Below are 10,044 nucleotides of genomic sequence, written 5' to 3' on the forward strand. Positions count from 1 at the left end.
GCGCGGCGGGGGGGGGGGGAGAAAACCAAGCCAACAAGAGTGGAGACAACAGATAACATGATGAAAGAAACGAAAAACGAAGTTCAGGGCTCAACTATAAGGATTAGTTAGTTGTTGTTTTTTTCTGCAGGTCTAGTCAGCTTTTTTTATTTAACCTGCCATTTGTTATTGGTCCCACTACAAAAGTACATACAGCGGGGGGGGGGGGAGAAAACCAAGCCAACAAGAGTGGAGACAACAGATAACATGATGAAAGAAACGAAAAACGAAGTTCAGGGCTCAACTATAAGGATTAGTTAGTTGTTGTTTTTTTCTGCAGGTCTAGTCAGCTTTTTTTATTTAACCTGCCATTTGTTATTGGTCCCACTACAAAAGTACATACAGTTTTGTCTTTATGAATGTGGAGATTTGTTTGTTTGTTTTCAATGTAATTTTTATTTATATCTTTTCAGGAACAAACTTGAGCATACATCACATATATTTGTTCTTACAATAGGCCAACATAGATCTATAAACATTATTAACAATTAATGGTGCAGTATTTAATAGACAGCAAACGACTAAAATGGGTACTGCAGTCCAAAATCAAATTATTGTTTCTCCCTCCCCATCCTCCTCAGACTCGATGCTTACAAAGGGTTGCCAGATTGAGGACGTGCAACAGAAAGGAGCGCAATTGACCCTTCGCAAAGACCCACCCCCCTTCGTTACTGTTGCTTTTTCCAACAAGCCATGCCATTCTCACGCCACACATCAGGTTCTCATGCAGTGAAAAATACAATGTGGAGGAAAAAGAGGAAACTGACAGACAAGACAGAGCAGGTTACTTTTGGGATGAAACACGTTTTTCAAATTTAGTCTTTTTTTAAAGAAATTCACACAATAAATTCCCTTTTGTGGCTCTTTAACGTGTAATGACAGATCACTCTACCATCTCAGTTCTAGCAGCACGTGAACTGATCGTCTTTTCCTCTTTACTAGTTATTTCACGAAATAAACATTAACGAACATCAGAGGGTATCTTACTTCAACCACGGAAAGATGTCAGTACACACCAAATTATAAGTTCAAGTCCACTGAGGTTGATGTACTGTCCTGTCTGGATTGTTTATCTTACAGAAATGGCAGATTTGGCATTATGATTGGTCAGATTACCTGTCAATCATACTCCATGCGAAGAGTCAATTGACAATTGAAGGTGACGAGCCATATACGGTTCATTTTCTACATTTTAATATTCCTCTGGTCATAGAGCTTTTTAAGTTGGGTAGAATCTGTGATCTCTGAGCCAGTTGGTTTGCTCACTTCCATGGCTGCAGTATGCTTTGTTTGCTGCCAATTAGCAACCCAGGGTTTCAAAATACTGTTGGGTAATTGGCAGTAGGTAGAATCACATAGACCAAAAAACAGACATTCTGACACTGAACGCAGGTTTCAATGTAGAATAACTGGCCGTAGCATTGTTTTTCAGAGAAACAAGTATGTGAGCTTAGCTTGTTTCGTAAATATCTTCAAATATATTATGGTAGTTCTGTGCTGTAATAGTAAAAAAAAAAAAAATGCATACAGCACTTTTAATAACAATTGACAGACATTATTAAAAATACATTTAACAAGCAATATTCAAAAGTTATATAAAAATTTAAATATATAAACTCTTAACATTCTTGTGCCATCAAGCCATCCTTATTGTTGAGTCCTACAGCATCAGTTTCTAAGAACTGTATGCAGAAGATCAGAGTGCAGAAGAATGCAGTCACCCTGCCAAAAACTGTGTCTGAGTTTATGCGACCCAGGCCTAGCTGATGTGAGCTTATTAAGATTAAATAAAGGCCGAATGTACTTTAGGTATACACCCGGCCGAGACAGCGCCCGCATAAATTCTGACAGCACAAGAAAAATGAGCTGACTCCAGAGGAGGGAGACTAATTTTTCTCCAGCTAATGTTGGAGATGACGTTGAGGCCTGGGAGGCCTGTGAAGGTCGGAGAGGAGGTAGGACCAGGCTGAACCCAGGAGAAAAACGGTTGTGGCCCCGGAGAACCGCCGCAGATGAGATGTAAAGGTGACTGAGACAGCTCGAAGTGCTTTGGACAGGGAAAACGAAAAAATTTTCCAGAGGAAAGTGGTCACTCCATAAAGCTATATTTGAAGTGGTTTATATTATACAAGTCGTTTAAGGACAAACTTTACAATACAATAACACAATAATTCCTCCATGTTCTTTTAGTTTCCAGAATGTTTCAGAACTAAATTTAAAACGTACAGCAATTTAGCACTTCTATAATCAATATGAAATGAAAATTGAGTACTTACACATTTGTAGTATTTCTGTAAAAATTCATAATATAAAAAATTATTTGTCTTTTTTAATGGTTTATCAAACTTGCTCCGCCTCCGAAATGACTTTGTGACTTCATATGACATCAGACAACTCTCAAACAACTTTTCACGAGATTAGCTACACTGAACAACGCAAACTACTTGGAACTTTTATAGTCAGCATGAAATGAAAATTGACTGTATTTATTTTCTTAATACACATCTTTAGTTTTTAGTCAACCATTCGTAATTGAAAATATTTGAATTCATAATGGTTTACTAAAATATAATAACCTGCTCCTTCACATAAATTATTTTGTCTTTTGCAAGAGATCACCAAGCCATCTTATTTTTTGTTCCACCTCTTCAGCTGCTTTTAACAGTCCGATCAACTACGATGGATAACATCACAAAATACATATTTTTTATGACTGAATGTCCAGATTTACTCAGAAATGTCACTTTTTGGAAGTAAAATGGTTTGTGAACGTTTGTTTGTCACATGAGATTTCGAAATGTATGCATACGGAGCTGCACATTCACAAATTTTAGCTTAAATTTGGTGACCAGCGAGTTCGTATAGCAAAAAAAGACATTTGACCAACAGATAATCTGAACGAATTGGCATCAAACATGAGGAGAACCCTAATTTTTGTGTTTTTGAATGATCTTTTGTGTAAAATAACACTATTTGCAACAAGAGGAAAGGCTAAAACAGTATTTAAACTCAAGTAAAATAAATGTATACAGCGCTTTTCACAATATACATTGTTTCAAAGCAGCTTTACAAAACTCATGACATTGAAATGAAATGTTTATCATTTCTTGGGGATCAGTTTATATTTTGCAGCAGTACAAGCAATCAAGCAGTTGAAATTTGCAATGTAGTACAAACTGTCCTATGCATGTATATACTTATGTTTATAATTATATATCCATACTTAATTTAAAGAGCTGAATAAAAAAATAAATCTCTCAAATGTATTTCTGCCACCCCTTTTCAGTTAAATCCGCTTTGAAATATGTGCTCACAAGATTAGACATCTCACCTGAGATGGAAGGACGTGCGTAAAGACTGACTGTTTTAATGTGATTTTGGCGCTCAGGCGGGCAGAGACACCCAACGGTGGTCTGTTGTAATTGGCGAGAACCCATAAACGTATCATCTGGTTCTGAATGGTCTTATTATATTTCCACTTCCATTCACTGTAATCGTTTTAAGACAATAATGTTACCCGGTATGCAAATGTCAAGGCGGGCATCACTGGTGCTGATTTTTTCAGGTTTTGGTCATTTGTCATCTCTGACAGGTTTAGAGGGGTTGTGGTCATTTGTCAGATACTCAGGCTGGTCTACTTTGCTGGTTTAATTTCTGGGAACTTGTGAGCAAAAAGTGTTTTTGAGAATTTTTCAGCTGATTGAAATTGTATAGTTACTAGTTTTAGAGTGGTTTTAGCACTTGTCGACTAATCAGGCTGGTCCGGTTTGCTCATTTTTAGAGACTTACTGGCACTTGGTCTGGTCTGTTGTGCTGGTCTGTCTTGTTGATTTCATTGTGTTTTTGAGTACTTTTCAGCTGGGAGATTTTTACAGCAGGGTCTCAAGCCATATTTAGAGACCATAATTTAAGTAACCACCTAGCAACCATCCAGAACGCCAGCACTGTGGTGGTGAGTTTTGTACTTCTCATTTTCGTCAGAAAATATAATATTAGACATTGACTATAAACCCTTAACTGAATACATCACGGGCACGACTAAAGGTAACAATCAGATTTAAAAGTAAATCAATGCAGGGTTAATAATTTCTTCTTATTCTTCTTCTTCCCACAACCACTGATGAAAGGAGAAGCAGGGAGGAAAAGAAATGGAGAACAATGTCAGGTTAGATAAATATAAATGTAGGAAGGCTGGGTAAAACTCAATGGAGAGGAAGACCTTATGTTATTTACACCAAAATGACATTCCCATCGCTGGAACCTCACAGGTATGATGGCATATATTATATTTTATTAGTTTTTCCGTCATACTATTGGATTATAGTTTAGCTCAGGGCTAAATGTGGCATAATTTATGTTGGTTATGTTAAATTATAATATTCCAAAGCCTTCTACAACATTAACATGTCTTTTTTTTTTTACTTACTTCAAAAAAGGAAAGTAGCAAGCACCAAAAACAATCTCAGCAGTAATTTCTTTAAGCAAACATCACAAAATAAAACAAAGACAATAGATCTTTTTATTGCATTGTCTTTGCTGGTCATCCACAACAATAAAAAGAGAGTCTAGTTCAATTAGCAAAAAAATAACTCTTAAGAACTGGTTCTTTTTTAATGAATCATTTAAAAAGAGTCATTAATCAGAGTCAAGTCATGTTATTTACTGTAATCAAGGTTTTTTTTTTTTTTACATTTGTTTAATGCAAATTATTGTTTAAAAAGAATTTTAAAAATCAGTAATGGAAACATTAAGGAACCGGAATGCTCAAACAAATGGAAAAGAACTGCTCAATTCCTTACGATTTGCATCTGTAACACTCACAAACATAAATATGCCCACATTTTCTCATTTTCCTGCCCTCTCCTTTTTTTCAGGAGCTCCACACTACCACTTGCACTTACAGCCTGATTATTTATTCAAGGACAGGCCTTTGAAGTTACCAAGGAAACCCAGAGCTCCTCGGACTGCTCCTCTTCAACATTTCCATATCAAAGCCTCCTCACCCGGCTATCATCTGTCAAACGGCAATTAAAATATCACACAATCAGTCGAAATTAGACAAATTATGGACTCATGCCCATGTGGCATCTGTATAAATTCATGTTATCTACACCTGTTTGACTAAGGTATGGTTTTTGGATATTTAACTAAACTGTGAAATTTTTCAGTACTTCTACAGTGGATGTGTTTGATCTGTATGTGAAGGTGCTTGGTCGTTTATCAGCATTATGTGAAAGTTAAACACTCCCGTTCAATCTTTATCATATTTCTGCTTTCATTTTTCAATGCTTGTGTTGGTCTTGCTCAGAACTGCAAATTCAACAAAATTTTTCAATCGCAATATATGCCCATAGGAAAGAAAATTCACAAATGAGATCTCTTTTGTTGTGCATAACTGAAATATTTCTCATCAAAAACTGAATTATTAAAAATAAAGAAATAAATATGTTATCTTGTTTTGCAATGATAAATTATATATTTTTAAAACAAACAAAAAAAAAGTTTGAAATGGTGTAAGAAGAGAACTTTCAGGGAGTATTGCATTATAGTATTTATTTACATTTAAAGTATATTATTTATTTATATTTTCCAAGGGCATTGGCAGTAAGTAAATAAATATATACATAACAAAACTCAGTATGTTTATATATTATGCTTAAAACAAGACAAAACGATTCAAGACATATTTTCAGAAAACGAGTGATCATCTAATGTGGTTTGCTTCTCAGACACATTTGTCTTGTTTAAGGATGTTAAGATATTTTTAAATTGGAAAACACATTTTTTTTTCTTGTTTGGATTGTGTTATCCACATTAATCAACAATTGTCTTATTTATTTCTCCTTGCACTTTAAGTAAACTTAAGCAGCAACATCTGAGACAACATTTGCACAGTAATGTATGAAAATAGGTATTTTCAAAGAGTATTTACATCAATAAAACGTACGCGGTATGAGCAAATAATAAATAAAGTGTAAAATAAAAAGCGGCTCACAACAATAACCTGTGTTTGTCAGACTTCTATATCTTCAGCGGGATGAAAGTGCCATAATGTTCCCCTCATTAGAATTCATTAGTTATTGTTTTCATTTTGCAATATTCATTCAAACATTTGTTTTCTTTTGATTAAATTATGATTTCATGGCTTGTCAGATGGGCTCCTTTGAAACTCGGGAGATGAAGAGGGGTTTCAAAGAGGGGCTCGGTAATTACAGCTACTTTGGTGGATGAATAGACTAGAGGCAGGTTTCTAAACTGACACTGCCATCTGTAAATAAATGCATTCGGCCGTCTGTTTGTACTTTGTGGCGAGAGAGCCATTTCCATTGCGAAAGTTGCAATTTACATTTAAATGATTTGGCAAGTCACAAACTAATTGGTTCACAGAGGTGCAAGGTTTTGTACGGCACGGTAGTTCATAATTGAGAACCGACACCGTCTTTATCAGAAAATAATTTTGTATACTGTTCGCTGGCTCCCAGTACAACCTTCATTATAGACCCCCAGATATGTTTACAGCCAGACCTCCATTTAAAGATGCATGTGCGGCGAAGTTTGACGTGCCTTATTAATTAAAACGAATACCAGATAAAAAAAATGCAGCGCCCTTGGCTAGCATATGTTCAACCACGGAGCAAAAACAATACAAATATCCAAAGAAAACAACTACTTTGAAGATCTGATACAGGCCGGAGATGAATATCAAGGCATCCTGTAAATGTGTGACATCAAAGGTGCAAGGCGTTGCTAGTGAGATATTGTGAATATCAGAGTAAAAATCTGGACTTTGGTGTTCACAAACGTTGACGTGGTCTGTTAATGAACGTTACTGAAGCGCGCAAACATCTAATCGGGTGTCTTTTTTCTCATAAATACTCAAAAGCAGCAGGTTGCTAACTCTCAAAGGCGTCACACTCTCTTTAGGCTCACGTTTTGACGTGTTTATTCACGATGTGAAGTCTTTGCTGATGTGTGAAGTCATTGAAACATGCTGTTTGTTTTTGCTCTATCAGAGAAATATCAAAACACTTCAAGTCTTTAACGTTATACCAAAGAACCTCGTAACGCAAACAGACATTTAACAGACTTAAATAGACCAAAAACACACCACAGGGAACTGTTTGCATTTCAAAGACCGACACTCAAGTTTGTAAATCATAATCTGATGTTTGGGTTTGAGATGTTTTTCTTTTCATAGTTTGTTCGGTTTCTTTTGTTTCATGTTGACGGCTGTATTAGTTCATTGCAAGCGAGGAAAGTTTAAACATTTGGGGGCAAGCACGCTAACTTAAATTGGTTGTTGGTACTAACCCTTTTCCCAAGGTACCCAGAAAGCTTTGAACATGTTCTTTGAAGAGGTTTTGAACTGTTCTCTGAACTTGAGGTTATTTTATTGTTTTTGTCGCGGAGGTAGTGTTTCTTAGCCATTTCATCCCCTTCAAGTTTGATGAATAGCCTGCATCTCCAATCACACACATAGTCGCCATGTAAACACAGAGCTTGTATATGTAGATCATGGCAGAGGACAAACATCTGGTTACATAATGCAAATTTAGCCCCTAGAGGCAAAGATAGTGGGTTTGTGGGAAGGATGAATTGGTCAACGTTCAGATTATCCATCTTGTGTCCCGGTGGATACCTGCTTTAGCCTTCACGGTCAGCCACACAGGAGATTTATAGATTTCAGATCCTGGGTTTCCGGCAATGAGAGCAAGTCACTAATCGTGACATTTAGACAAATAATGTTTGTGATCACTGACATGGAAATACAGTATAACCATAAATAATGTCATGTAGTTAATTAAATGAAAGACAAACAGTGCACCAACATAAACAGCCACACCAAAGCTCCACCTCAGAAAAAATAAAAAAGGTAATTGTGAATTTATTTCTATTGTCTAATAGTCTTATTGACTATATTTTTCACATTTGCAGTTTTGTTTCTCATGGCTGCTGTAGCTTTCTCAATTGTGACTCTTTCTTACAATTGCCACTCTGGTTTCTCACAGTTGCAACTTTGTTTCTCATAATTGTGACTTTGTTTTTCACAATTACAATTTTTTTCGCACAATTTCTGACTTTCTCACATTTGCAACCTCATATCACATTATTGTTGCATTGTTTCGGCATAATTATAACTGTATCTCATAATTGCGACTGCTTCTCTTAGTTGTGAATTTCATACAGGTGAAGCTGTTTCTCGTTTCTTGTTTCTTGTAATTGTGACTTTTTTCACAATTGCAAATTTGTTTTATAATTGCTACATTGTTTCTCACAGTTGTGACTTTGTTTCTCATAATTGTGACTGTTTTATTCACAATTACAATTTTTTTTGCAAACCTGCGACTCTCACAATTGTGGCTTCATACTGCATTATTGTTACATTGTTTCTGATAGTTATGACATTTTGTCCTAGTTGACTTCCCCACAATTGTGACTTTGTTTCTCATAGCTGCAAATTGATTTCTCACAGTTGTGAATTTCATACAGGCCAAACTCTGTTTCTCACAGTTGCGACTTTATTTCTTATAATTATGACCTTTTTTTTCACAATTGCTAATTTGTTTTTCTCAAGTTGCAGCTTCATATCTCTTTGCTACATTGTTTCTCATATAATTGCAATTTTTTTCACAGTTGTGATTTTGTTTCTCATTATTTTTATTTTTATGACAATTCCAAATTTGTTTACCAAAATTTTGATTTTTATATATATATATATATATATATATATGTAATGATTGAGACATTATATCTCATAATTGTTGTTTGTCTTAATTTTGATACTTTCTCATAACTGTGACTTTCTCATAATTGCAACTTCATATCTTTCCATTGCAGATTTTTTCTCATAATCATATTTCTCATAAAAGCAGTGTCTTTATGACTTCAAATCTTATTTTAATCTCTCTCTCTCTCTCTCTCTCTCTCTCTCTCTCTCTCTCTCTCTCTCTCTCTGTCTTTTTACTCTGAGGCACAAATGGGTTTCCATGCATGGCTGTTTTACAGAGAACAAAAAACGAATTTGTTTCAATTATTGCCTGATTTTGACACTAACAGGTAGATATTAAAGGGGAAAAAGTCAAATCTACAGATCACAAAGTTGAAGGAAAACCTTGAGCGTTTCCATCAGGACATTTTCAGAATGAAGGTGTCACTCAATGTCATTTTACCCATGTCGAGGAAAGCTCTGCAGATTTGAGCAGGACCCTACGGGACCACAGCATCTTTATCTGGCATGGCTGTGTTCTCGACAGCGCGTGGCCCACTCAATAGTACTGATTGATGTCTCTGCTTCTGGATTTGCCTTCAATTTAGCGGGAGGCATGCAAAACGCAGATCCGATTTCTGCTCGGTGGTGTATAGAAACATCCAATTATGGTGCCGCTGTGACATTGTGAGGGAAGTTTCCAGCTGTGTGGTGTGGACCCTAAGATCAGGTGCATAATAGATGTGAAAGTCAGCACTGTTTCATCATTCAGAGAAAAAGAGAGAAACATGGGCAAAATTATATAGGGAATACAGTTGTAACGGATATGTCTTTTTAGGGAAGATATTGAACCCATGCAGTGTTTTTGACAAACGGTACTTTTTTCTCCCCAATGTATGTTTTGCTTCTTTTTTTTTACTTTTTAGTAATCTATGTTGAAGGGCTTTTGGTTACTGGTTAGTGTTATTTAACTGTATATAAGTGCTTTTGGGTCTTTTGTGAAAAAAAGAATTAAACGTCAGTCTGTTTCTCACATTAAGTTATCATATGGCTTCAAAAGACTCTGAATTTAGTCTTAGGAAATATTTCAATGGTTATTTTATAGTGTTTTTAGGTCCTGTTTCCAGCTTGAGTGACATGGTTACTATGAATTGCTGTTATATGAAAAGAAGCAGCATGAAAATTGTTCAAATTTTCTCTTTTTGTTTTCTACAGGAAAACTAGCAGCATAAAAGTTGGAAATGAAACAAAGGTGAGCAAGAAATGACAGAATATAATTTTGGGCGGTGAATTGTTGC

The sequence above is a fragment of the Sinocyclocheilus grahami genome, unplaced genomic scaffold (genome assembly GCF_001515645.1).
Source record: "Sinocyclocheilus grahami isolate Dianchi unplaced genomic scaffold, SAMN03320097.WGS_v1.1 scaffold1399.1, whole genome shotgun sequence".
Taxonomy (NCBI): Eukaryota; Metazoa; Chordata; class Actinopteri; order Cypriniformes; family Cyprinidae; genus Sinocyclocheilus; species Sinocyclocheilus grahami.